We start from the raw sequence: 10,893 nt of genomic DNA, 5'->3' as shown, positions 1-10,893 counted from the left end.
ACTCATATGTACCTTTTAATTATCTGCAGTTTATTTGACTATGAAAAATAATATATTCACAGTTCCTGAGCATTTGAACAACTTTGTATTGGTTCTTGGTGAATTTCACATCATGCACCCCAAACCCACTCACCTCATACCAGCCCTCCACCCTTGCAAACTCTCCCCCAACAAAGAACAAAGCCTCGTGTGGAAGCTGTAGTGTGTCACAGTGTCCCACAATATACTATTTTGTCCACAGTTCTTTGTTTGCAAATGTTCTTTGTGATGACTTATTGATCTGGTAAGAGGCCTCTGGCTTCTGCTACTCTATCAATACTGAATCCTCACTGGGACTCCTCTCAGACATCCTCTTGTTGCCCTGTGTCACGGAGACCCTATAGTTTTGAATCTGTAGGAGCAGTCCCTTCATGCACTCCAGCAGTTCATCAATGGGGTAGATGTTGGGGTAGGCCAATTCAAAGGCCAGATGAGGGCCTAGGCTGTATCTGAGCTGGTCAGCCTGCTCTCGCATCCTTGGAGGAGGCTCTCCAACATACCCCCTCCCCCAACCAGGGACAGCTCTACCCTGCTCTCCTGGTGAGGTACAGGATCAACTCTCCTGAGCATTGCAACTGGTGAGGGACACAGCCAGTTCTCCCACTCTCATGACCCAGGAGCCCGCTTTCTTGCCTGCCATAGGTGACAAGGGATGAGGGAGGGGAAGAGGATGTCTCTCCATCATCCATACCACTGCCTAGCAGACAAGAATCAGAGCCGGCTCACCTGCAACTCCCACATCCAGGGCTAGCTCTACTGTGATCCCCAGTTGAGGCGCAGCACTTGCTCTCCCAAGCGCTGCAGCAGGTGAGGGGTGGGGACAGCTCTCTTACTCTCATGACCCTGTTGGGGCCAACTTTCCTCACACACTTGTGATTGGGGGAGAGGGGGATTTCTCCTTCAACAGTGCCACTGCACAGCTTCAAGAGGCAGGGCCAGCTCTCCCACACTCACACCCTTGGCAGTAACTCACCCACTATCCCCACATCTAGGGCCAGCACTACTTTGCTGCCCAGGTGAGGGGCAGGGCCTGCTCTCCTAAGTGCTGCAGCAGGTGAGGTGTAGGGATAGCTCTCCTGTTCTGATTATCTCAAGGCCAGCTCTCCTGCCTGCCATAGGTGGCAAGGAGCAAGGACAGTGGGCATCTCTCCCTCACCCATATCACCACATGGCAGACAAGTGGTAAGGCCAGCTCTCCCACGCTCATGACCTCTGGGCAGCTCTTCCAAGCCCCCACCACCAGGGTCAGCTCTACTGTAATGTCCAGGCAAAGTGCAGGGCCTTCTCTCCAGAGTGCTGCAGTTGATGAAGGGTAGGAACAGCACTCCTGCTCTGAAGACCCAAGGGCCAGGTCTCCCACCTGCCACAGGTGGTGAGGGAAAAGGGAGGGAGGAGGAAGAGTATCTCTCCCTCACTCATGCCACAGTTGGTAGGACCAGCTCTCGAAGGCTGGTATCCTCAGGGCTGGTCCAACCACAGCTCCCTCAGTGTACAGGGTCCACTCTCATGACTACTACAGCTGGCCAGGGGCAAGGTCAGCTCTCTGGCTCTCATGCCCGCAGGGCCAGCGCTCCAACAACATCCTAGGTGGGGAGTAGAGCCAATTATGCACAGCCCTCAGACATCAACAGCTCCCGGGTGGCAGCTCAGACCAGGGACTTCTGCCTGGCCTTTGGTGGTAGCAGATCTCTGTTGCTGCAGAACCACAGACCTAGACATAGCCCAGGTGGTAGCATAGGACAGGGTCCCACCATGGTCCTAGATAGTATCACTGGCTACTCACATCAGGCTGTTCCTCACTACCTTCAAGTCTCCAGTTCTGCTCCTTCATTGTGCCCATATCCTTCTGTTTCTCTTTCTCTTCCATTTCCCCAGCACTTACTCATTCCTTTTAGTGGCGCCTGGGGCCTCTTGAGTGTCTGGGGTCATCTCAGAAGTGGTCTCAGGAGTGCTATGCCCACTCTCAGCATGATCTGCCCCACCCTCACCCCATGCCTGTGTGGCACTGAGCCGGTATCATGTCAGGTTAGCTCCCTGTCAAGGCCCCATGACACTGGTTTGGTGGTCGTCTTGGGCTCACTCCTAGCCCATCCCTTATGAAGGTCATCTGCCCTGGGCTCATCCCTCCCCCCCCCCCAGGCCCTCAGTACTAAGCAGGGTTCTTCTAGTTTCCCACTTGCTCCCTGTCCTGCAAGCCTGTCCATACCTATGCGGCCTAGACTGTTCACTTTTTTTCTTTTTAATTAATTAATTTACATCGCAGGAGGAAGTTCCCCTCCCTCCTCACTTCCCAGTCCCTCCCTCTCCCCTCCCCTCTCCCTGGGCCTCCTCCTTTATTCTCAGAGAAGGGGAGACCTCCCATGGGTATCGACCGCCTTGGCATATCAAGTAGGACTAGGCATATCTTCTATTGGGGCTAGACAAGTCTGTCCAGTTAGGGGAAAGGGATCCAGAGACTGGCAACAGAGGCAGAGGCAGCTTTCTTCAGGCAATGTTAGGCTTCTAATCATTCAGATGTTTTAGGTCACAACACTTAAGAGTAGACACAGTCTCTCTCCTCTCTGTCACCTATGGATACACGCAACCATGACACAGCAGCCACACCTGCAATGCCTCTAGGCACAGGCTGAACAGATATAGGAGGGACTGTTAGGGAAGAGGAAATCTGTCCTCAGCTTGATGATGACTGGATAAATTGACAATAGATATGAAATGTGATACATTATAGGAGAAAAGGTGTACATTTATTAATGTGCATATGTGTACATTTTTACATATAGAGTATGGGGAACCCAAAGAATGTTCAATTGGTTAAATCTTAAATACCCTCTTCACAGAGGGGAGGGAAGAGGGAGAGGCCATCTGGCTATTTCCAAAGACTTGTAAGGAATTTTCGGGAGAGGTGACTGGGTCCAAAGAGAAGACAATGGCCTGAGACAAAGTTCCTTTAGGTTCTGACAAGGACAGCAAAATGCCAAGCAAGGTGGTCAGGGGTCATGTACAAACTGCATTCAAAACAGCAGGCAGAGGCATCCCAGTCGGACGCCCTTATGACACACATGAGCATCCCCAACAGTCTTCCTAGCCACCATTTTATCCTTTGGGACTTGTGCTAGATGACTTTGAACCAAGCACGCCTCAAAATGCATCTAACTCCTCTCCGCCTTGAACTGTGACCTTAAACTGAGCAACTTCAGGAATGTCCTTCTTAACTGAGCATGCTCAGATGTGTACTTGCCCCTGAAGTGCTTTCCTATATAAACCTAGTAAGCCCCCAGATAAAGTCCCCAGGCTTTCTTTGTTCCAGGAAGCCATTGTCATGGTAATAACTCCCTGGCTTTCTTTACCTGCCACAGGTAGCAAACTTTCCTCCACTTTCTTGTCTTGGCTCTGCTTGATTTGTTCATTTGGGGCTTTGTACCAACCAGGATGTGACTCCATTGTGTTTGTTACAGTCCAAGATAAAGAGCAGGGAGTGGAGGGAAGGGAAAGTGAAGAAGCAGATGGTGTGTACAGCCGAACCTCATGCACTGATGCTACAGACAGATGCTCTGAGGGGGCAGTTTAAAGTCCTCTGAAGTCAAAAGGTTACCCAAGGGATCCTTGCATAGCCTGGCGTCAAGGGGGGTGTCTGTGGATTTGAGGGACCTCAAGGGTTCCTGAGAAAAGGGCATATAGGCAACCATCACCACTGTGACTGCTGTACCAAAGGTGACATGTACAGCGAGGCTGTGGAAACATATCTGTAAGACCTCTTCAAATGGTGATAAAGGAGAGTGGCGCTAGAGAGGTCATTCGGATTCTCCATTACTCTATCTACCATATCCACCCTGCTTGATGAGACCTCTTCGATTGTTGATCAGCCCCCCAATCTATTTTCTCTCACTCCCCTCAGTAGTCATCATTGCAGCTAGACCTTAGGAATCAGGGTTACCCCAAACTGCTATGCTTTCTCCCCATCTGTCTTCCACCTGGTAGCTTCCCTCTGCTGGGCAAGCCCTCTCTCAAGGCAAATCTACTGAAGTTCCTGCCTTCTTCTGCCCACCAGCTCACACAACAGCCTCTCCTCTTATCTGTGGCTAAGGAACGCTTCCTATTCCCTGGAATGCCAGAGGATTGGGAGGTTGCCTGCCCTAGGGGTGAGGTCACGACTTGAACTGTCCCACATAGGCTCGGGTTTAAACACTTGGTCTACAGCTGGTGCCCCTGTTGCTCCTTCAGAGGTGGCAGAACCTTGAGGAAGTGAAGATTGACTACAGGAAGTGGGTCCCCAGTGGGTGGACCTTGAAGTTTTATGGCTCAGCCCCACTTCCCGTCCCATATCTACTTCCTGTCTGTTGGGATGTGAAGAGTCTCAGCCACATGCTCCCACTGCCACAAAACTGGTCATGCCTTCCTTCGCCACCATGACGGGCTGTGCCCTCTCAAACCATGCAACAAAATAAACCTTTTCTCCATTAATTGCTCACCATCAGGCATTCAGTCACAGTAAAGAGACAAGCAACTAATTCAGCTGGGCATGAAAACTCCCCTGGCTGAAATCCTGCCTCATTTGTCTGTGTAGCCCCCATGGTCCACATCACGGAGCCCACACACAGAGGCTGAGTGAGTGTTTATTCAGTGCATGAGTGGATCAATGAATGGAAACAAGGCAGTGCCCAAGTGGCCACACTCTTGCCTCCTAGCACTGTGGTACACTGGTCCTCTCAAGTCCCTTGATCCCAGGGCCTGCCATGTCTCATAGCCCAGGTAGCAGACTTGCCCCCGAGCAATATTGACTGTACCAGATACCTGTGGTGAGGCAAGGCACATTTGTACAGAGCAGTTCTAGCTTGGAGCATGGGCTATGCTGAGACGATGGTGTAATCAAGGGAGAGTGGAGGATTCAGGCAGGAAACAGAAGCATTGTTTATCAAAGATGCTCGGTCTGATGCTGTGCTGTGTCCATCTGATTCAGTCTCCTGGATCATTCTTATCCTTCCATTTGAGAGCCTCCTGATGAGTTTATCTTCAGCTAGGGGCACGGCCACTGAGAATATGTTCTTAAACAATTAGCCATCATTATCTTGCAAAATCACTGGGGTCAGGAACCAATGACGTGATACAGGGCCGGCAACTTTATTTTGCTACTAAGAGCCCACAGGAAGAAGTCCCCACCGTAGGTGAAACCACCTCCATTTTCATCAGCCAACATTTACTGACACAAAGGAAGGAATCCTGTCATTAGTGACACCGCCATTTTCATTGGCCAATGCTTATTGACCAGTGGGCCAAGTACAGCAGGGGAAGCACTGGCTCACACACTCCAACTGGTGCACTCAGATACAGTCAGGTGTGTGTGTGTGTACATAAACAGTCCATGCACAAGCTCATGAATACTTTAACCAGGCCATAGAAGGCCTTAGTATTTTTTTTTTAAAGCAAACCTAAGTTTCTATTTCTTATGAATAAATCCACTGTTTTGTTTACTCCCTCCTAAGTGGTCAAAAAGCTTTCATGCCAGAGATTTATCATTTAAACTATAGGCATTGGATATTAAACACAGACTAAAGGCCTCTCCAAAGACTGGGTAGTATCGGGGGCCAAGGAGTTGGGAATTGTCCTTGACCAAGTGTTCTGGGTTTGCCTTTGTCTGAGTGATGTTCTGTCCCCAGGATGGAACAGAGGAGAGTACCGACAAGGAATATGGAAAGGAAAATTAGGCCTTATAAGATACAATTCCACCTTTTCCTGAGTCAGAGTCACATAAGTGTCTACCCTTCCTCACCTCCTATCTAACAGGACTTTATCTGGGATTCTTGGTTATTTGGAACAAAGTTTGACACCGCTCCTTTCTCTTGAGCTATTTGACAGTAGCCATCACCCTATAGACTAAAGAATTTGTCAGAGTGAACAACTGAGCAAGACAGTACAATATGGGTGTGCAAGCAATGCACTAAACAAATCTAGGAACACCCTTCAGGTACAGCTGCACACTTATGGTGACAATTTCCCAGCAGATGGCAGTGACAGGTCTTGAGGAATAAATCATCCTCTCTAATTTGTGCCAGGTGTCGGATGAGCTAAGACAGTTGCCCTGACCAGAGTGTCAGGTTCACCTGGATGGCCCAAAGTTCTTTCCCATAGGGCAACAGTGCTAAGAACCCAGACTATCTCAAGCTGTGTCTGTGTGACATTTCCACTGTGGTGGTCTAGGTTTGGGACAGACAAATAGCTTGGGTCTGTCAAAGCCAAGTGAGCATGTAAGCATGCAATGGCCTCCATCCTGAGCCAAGACCATGCTCAAGGTTGGAGGAGGAAAGCATGGACCTTCCCAGAGTCTGGTCCCTAGAACTAAATTCTGCAGCACCGAAGTGGATCCAGCACACACTACAAAAGAAATGAACTCTATATATGGGTAAACACGTGAATCTTCAAGAGACAAAAGGAAGCCTAGTAATTTTTCCTGTCATCGGGTGCATTCTTCCTCTGGGGATTGGAGGTGGGAGTAGAGAGTTCTACTGTAGAGTGCTAGAATTGCTGACTGAATTTACTGGGGGGGGAAATGTCTCAGCAGGAATTGGTCCCCAGTGAGTCCCTTTCTGAGGTGGCAAAGCTCTTTTCATCACCATGTGTGCACACTCACTGTCATAGTCTGCTCAGTCCAGCTGTCTGTCCTACCTCTCAGCAAAGCCTATTTACTAAGCCCATTTGCAAGTCTAAAATGCAATCGCTGACTTCCTTCTCAGAATAGTAATGCTCCAGTAGGACTCCCCCCAGAACCACTGTTGGATTCTCTTCCCATCCCCTTGCCCTGACACACCCACATTGACCCAGGCGGTGCAAAAATAGAGACCAGGCAGAGGCCTGATCTGAGGCCAAGGCTTCTGCTAGGAAGCATCAGTGCAAGACTGGCCTTGTCCCAGGCCAGACTCGGGGAGAGATGTTGGGGGACCTGGGTGCTGCAAAAGAGCTGCCTCAGCCAATCTTGGGCTTACTGGACAGCCTGGTTCCTTGAGGACACCAAGGCCAAGGGTGCTTCCACTTTGAGATCTGCACACTGGAGTTACCAAAGCACATCTTTTTAAAAAAAATGTTCATAATGTTTTAGGTAAATTATGATGTTGTTTTGAGCTGCATTCATAGCTGTCTTGGTGACTGGAACAGCTTTGAGCTAAGTGGCCAAGGCAGAGACCACTCCTTGTTTTAAACCCATATGAGCTCCGGCATGCCTCCATCAGCAAATGTTTATTGAGCCCACTCCTTGTTTTAACCCAAAGCAGTTCCCTCATGCCACCTATCTGCAGCAAGTGTCTATTGAGCGGCTGCTATAGACTGGGTACTGTGCTGGGTGCTAGAAAAATGCCAGCACACAAAACAGTCAGGGACTCTCACCCCGTGAAGTTCACAGTCATTGTGAGTACCTTAGTGTTTGGGCTTCGCCAGATGGAAGGACACCCTAGGAGACTGCTGACGCTCACTCATGTGTCTTCACTGACACAAAGGAAGGAATCCTGTCATTGGTGACACCACCACTTTCACTGGCCAATGTTTATTGACCAGTGGGCCAAGCGTAGCAGGAGACCAATAGATCCTGGGGCTCTGAGCTAGTCAGTGGATTCATAACATAGCATTATTGTTGGGAAGTATCTAAAAGCAAGAGATGGGAAATAGCCAGAGGAAGTAGGTTACTGCAAAGAGTGTCCTTGGGGGCTGCATCATCTTGTGTTCCCACTCTTTGCTTCCTCGTTACTGTGATGTGAAGTTAGGTGCCCCCATGACCTTCCTGCCAGGATGGACTAACACCTGTGAAATCGTGAAACAAAACAAATCATTCCTGCCTTGAAGTTTTTTTTTTCTTAGGTGTTTGGTCACACTGGTAATCTGCCTCACACAAGTGGAAACCCCAAAGCAGTTGCAGCACAGAGTTGAGTGCCCTGCTGGGGCTCCATCACTGACACCCAGCCCTATGCCAGAGGATTCCTAGAGGCTGCATCAGCTACATCAAGAGTTGAAGGATGAGTATGAGTTATCAGGCAGAGGCAATGGCATGTGGGAAGGCCGAGAGGTTAGAGAAGGCACAGCCCTTTACCAAGTCAACACTCAGACTGGCCAGAGCTGTCGATAAAGCAATAGAAAGAGGAGGAAGGAGGGACCCCGTCATCAAGACCCTTCATTGCTCACTATGCCTGGCAGTTACACACTTTGGCCTGGGATGGGGTGATGGGCAGTGACAATAGGGTTTGGAGAATATGTGAGGTCAAGCAAGTAGAGACCAGGAGAATGGACATGCTATTTCTGAGCACTAAAGCAAAAGCCTTCTGATTCTGATTTCACTATGGAGTAGACATAGTTGGGCATCAAAAAAGGTTAAAAACCCACGCCTGAGGTATTTTATACTTTGAAGGAGACTTGTATGTGCATTTTATTGTATGTTGTATGGCTTCCCCTCCTACTGGGGATTGACTCTTAGGGTCTCATGCACACTAGTCAGGTGCCTGACCACTGGGATATACTCCTCCAGCTGTCATTTCCTTGCACAATTCTGTGAGAACTTGGAGGTCAGCCAGACAACTAAGAGCAGCCTCCTCCCTCCAGATGAGGAGACCAGACACAGACACTCTATAGCAGCTACATGACATGGTGTCATCAAAAATATCTTATCTTCTAATACGGAGAATATATATATATGTATATTCACCAAAATCAGACGTCCAGGCATCTTATAGACTTACAGACATTTACAAAATCCAAGTAAGGTTAGGAAAGCTTTTCAGTGGTCAACAGCATCAATATGTACACTCCTCTTTAAGCCTCCCACCCAGCCCAGAGAGGAGTCATCATCCTAAGACATGAAGGGCTTGCTCAGTGCCCTGGGTATGCAGGTCACATAATCTAAGACAGGCCCTAGGAGGAGCCCTGCTCAGAGCTGATGGAATCACACAGAAGCACTGTGAAACAGGGAGGACCTGGTGTCAGAGAGGTGGGGACATATTCCAAGCCAAGCCATGAGCAGCAGACACAGATGGCGGGGGGGGGGGGGGAATCCCAATCCCTGTGCTGTTTCCCCATGCCTCCTCCTACAGCTGGGTCTCCTGCCATCTGAGGAGGAGTAATTATAGGACCAGTTCTTGGACCAGCAGCTCCTTGCCAGCCTCTGCACGCTGTCCCCGGCCTGCTGTGGGGTCCTGTGCTTCCCTGTTGTATCAGGCTTGGAGCCGGCTCTCTCTGGCTCGCTGCTTAAGCAGGGAAATGAATATTCCCACTTCAAACAGCAGTGATTTCGGAGCCTTCTGTCTGAGAACAACTGTGCCCTTCATCAGATCCCGGGCATCCTTCTGGAATTTCTTTTCCTAGGGAGGAGGAGGAAAAGACAGGGGACTGGGAAACAGCCTGGAGACAAACATTATTCTTTTCTTTAAGGGGGTCTTTGTTACTGTTACTTCCATCTTCCCCCTCTGTGGCAAGAGAGCGCCCACAGAGCTGCAAGGGGCTCAGTGCCATGGAGACAATTGTGTTATCAAAGCGGGAGGATTAGGGCTCCAGTGGGGAAGGAGGACAGAAGGAGGGAGCAGCAACTGACAAGAGAAGATGACAAGTCACTTAGGCCCGGTGGCAGGCTGTGAGATGCAGAGACAGGTCTTGTCACTTCTGAAGGATTGTCCATGTCACCGGAGACATGCTCTTTCAAAAGGAGCCATCCCCCTGAAATGGGGAGACCCAAAACACAGCAGCTGCTGCCGGGGAAGGACATGGGTAAGACCAAGCAACAAATGGAAGGTTATCCATGACCCAAGTGACTGCCTGCCTGGCAGTATACAAGGAGACTCAGGTATCCTGGGCAACTCTGGAATGAGAAAGTTTGCACACACTATGAATTCACTGTGTGTCAGATAAACAGCAAACTAGTAGACACGCCCTCTCCACACTGCCTTCCTTCTCCTCAGCCACTAACGCTCACAGAGGCGTTGCATCCATGCCTGGCTTCTCAGGGTCTGTGACCAGCGAGGCCCCAAGACACTCAAGAGAACTGGCCTGAGGAAAAAGCCAGAGAAAAGAAAAGAAACACTCTGCTTCCTTTCTTTCTTTGCATATCAGCTTCCTCCATACACCGCACTACCTTATACGCTAGCTTCTCCAGGGTGCTTGCACCAAAGGCAATATGGCTGCCTCTCACCAAAAGTTTGGCTCCTGCTATTCCCCCAGCAACAGGAAGAAATCGTCCTGACAGCCATGTCCCTTAACTCCCAAAATAACTTAGGACATGTTATCAAAGTCAGAGAGAAAAGGGAGCTAGTGCCTTCAGAGCAGCTGGTAACCTCGTCAAGGACCCTCTGCCACTCTTCAATCTTACCACGCCCCAAATAACCAGGGGAGACACATTTTCTGGGCTTTCCTGACACATCTAATGGCTATCAGATGGGAGCGTCCACATAGCAAATAGGAAGCTAATCTATCCCCCTCACTCAGCCAAATGGAAGCTTCAGGACCCCCCGCTGCTGAGCCTCTAGCTTCTGGCAGGGGACACTGAGAAGGAAAATGGAAACAGATTACAGTCGGTCTGATACTCAAACAACAGATAGGTATCCCAGAGAGAAATTTGTTTCATTGATGTTGGGGAAGAGAGCCACTGATTTCTTTGTCAGCTCTGCCTCACTGCCTTAATTGAGGAAGTGCTCGTTAAAAAGCAAACGGCGGGGGGGGGGGGGGGGGGGGAGGAATACAATGAAAGCAGAAGCCAAAAGGCTGGCACAGGGCTGCTCACTCATGCACAACTGTGCGCGCCGCTGCATTGGACTCGTCTACTGGCAACTCAGTATCTGCTGGGATGAGTCACTGATGGGCACAATTGCATGTCCAGGGTTTGACAGATGT

General features: G+C 49.7%; 1 non-coding gene across 1 annotated transcript; it reads right to left on the bottom strand.

Annotated features, from left to right (window-relative positions):
• Positions 1-2,529: 2,529 nt before the first annotated feature.
• On the bottom strand, positions 2,530-2,665 carry LOC127198820 (small nucleolar RNA SNORA17). Its single transcript, XR_007831865.1, has one exon. It is a non-coding gene; the product is annotated as a small nucleolar RNA SNORA17 (small nucleolar RNA).
• Between the last annotated feature and the right edge of the window lie 8,228 nt (positions 2,666-10,893).

Source organism: Acomys russatus, chromosome 14 (genome assembly GCF_903995435.1).
Source record: "Acomys russatus chromosome 14, mAcoRus1.1, whole genome shotgun sequence".
NCBI classification, from domain to species: Eukaryota; Metazoa; Chordata; class Mammalia; order Rodentia; family Muridae; genus Acomys; species Acomys russatus.
Note: the sequence above shows the minus strand (reverse complement) of the source record. Positions and strands in the feature narration are given on the sequence as shown.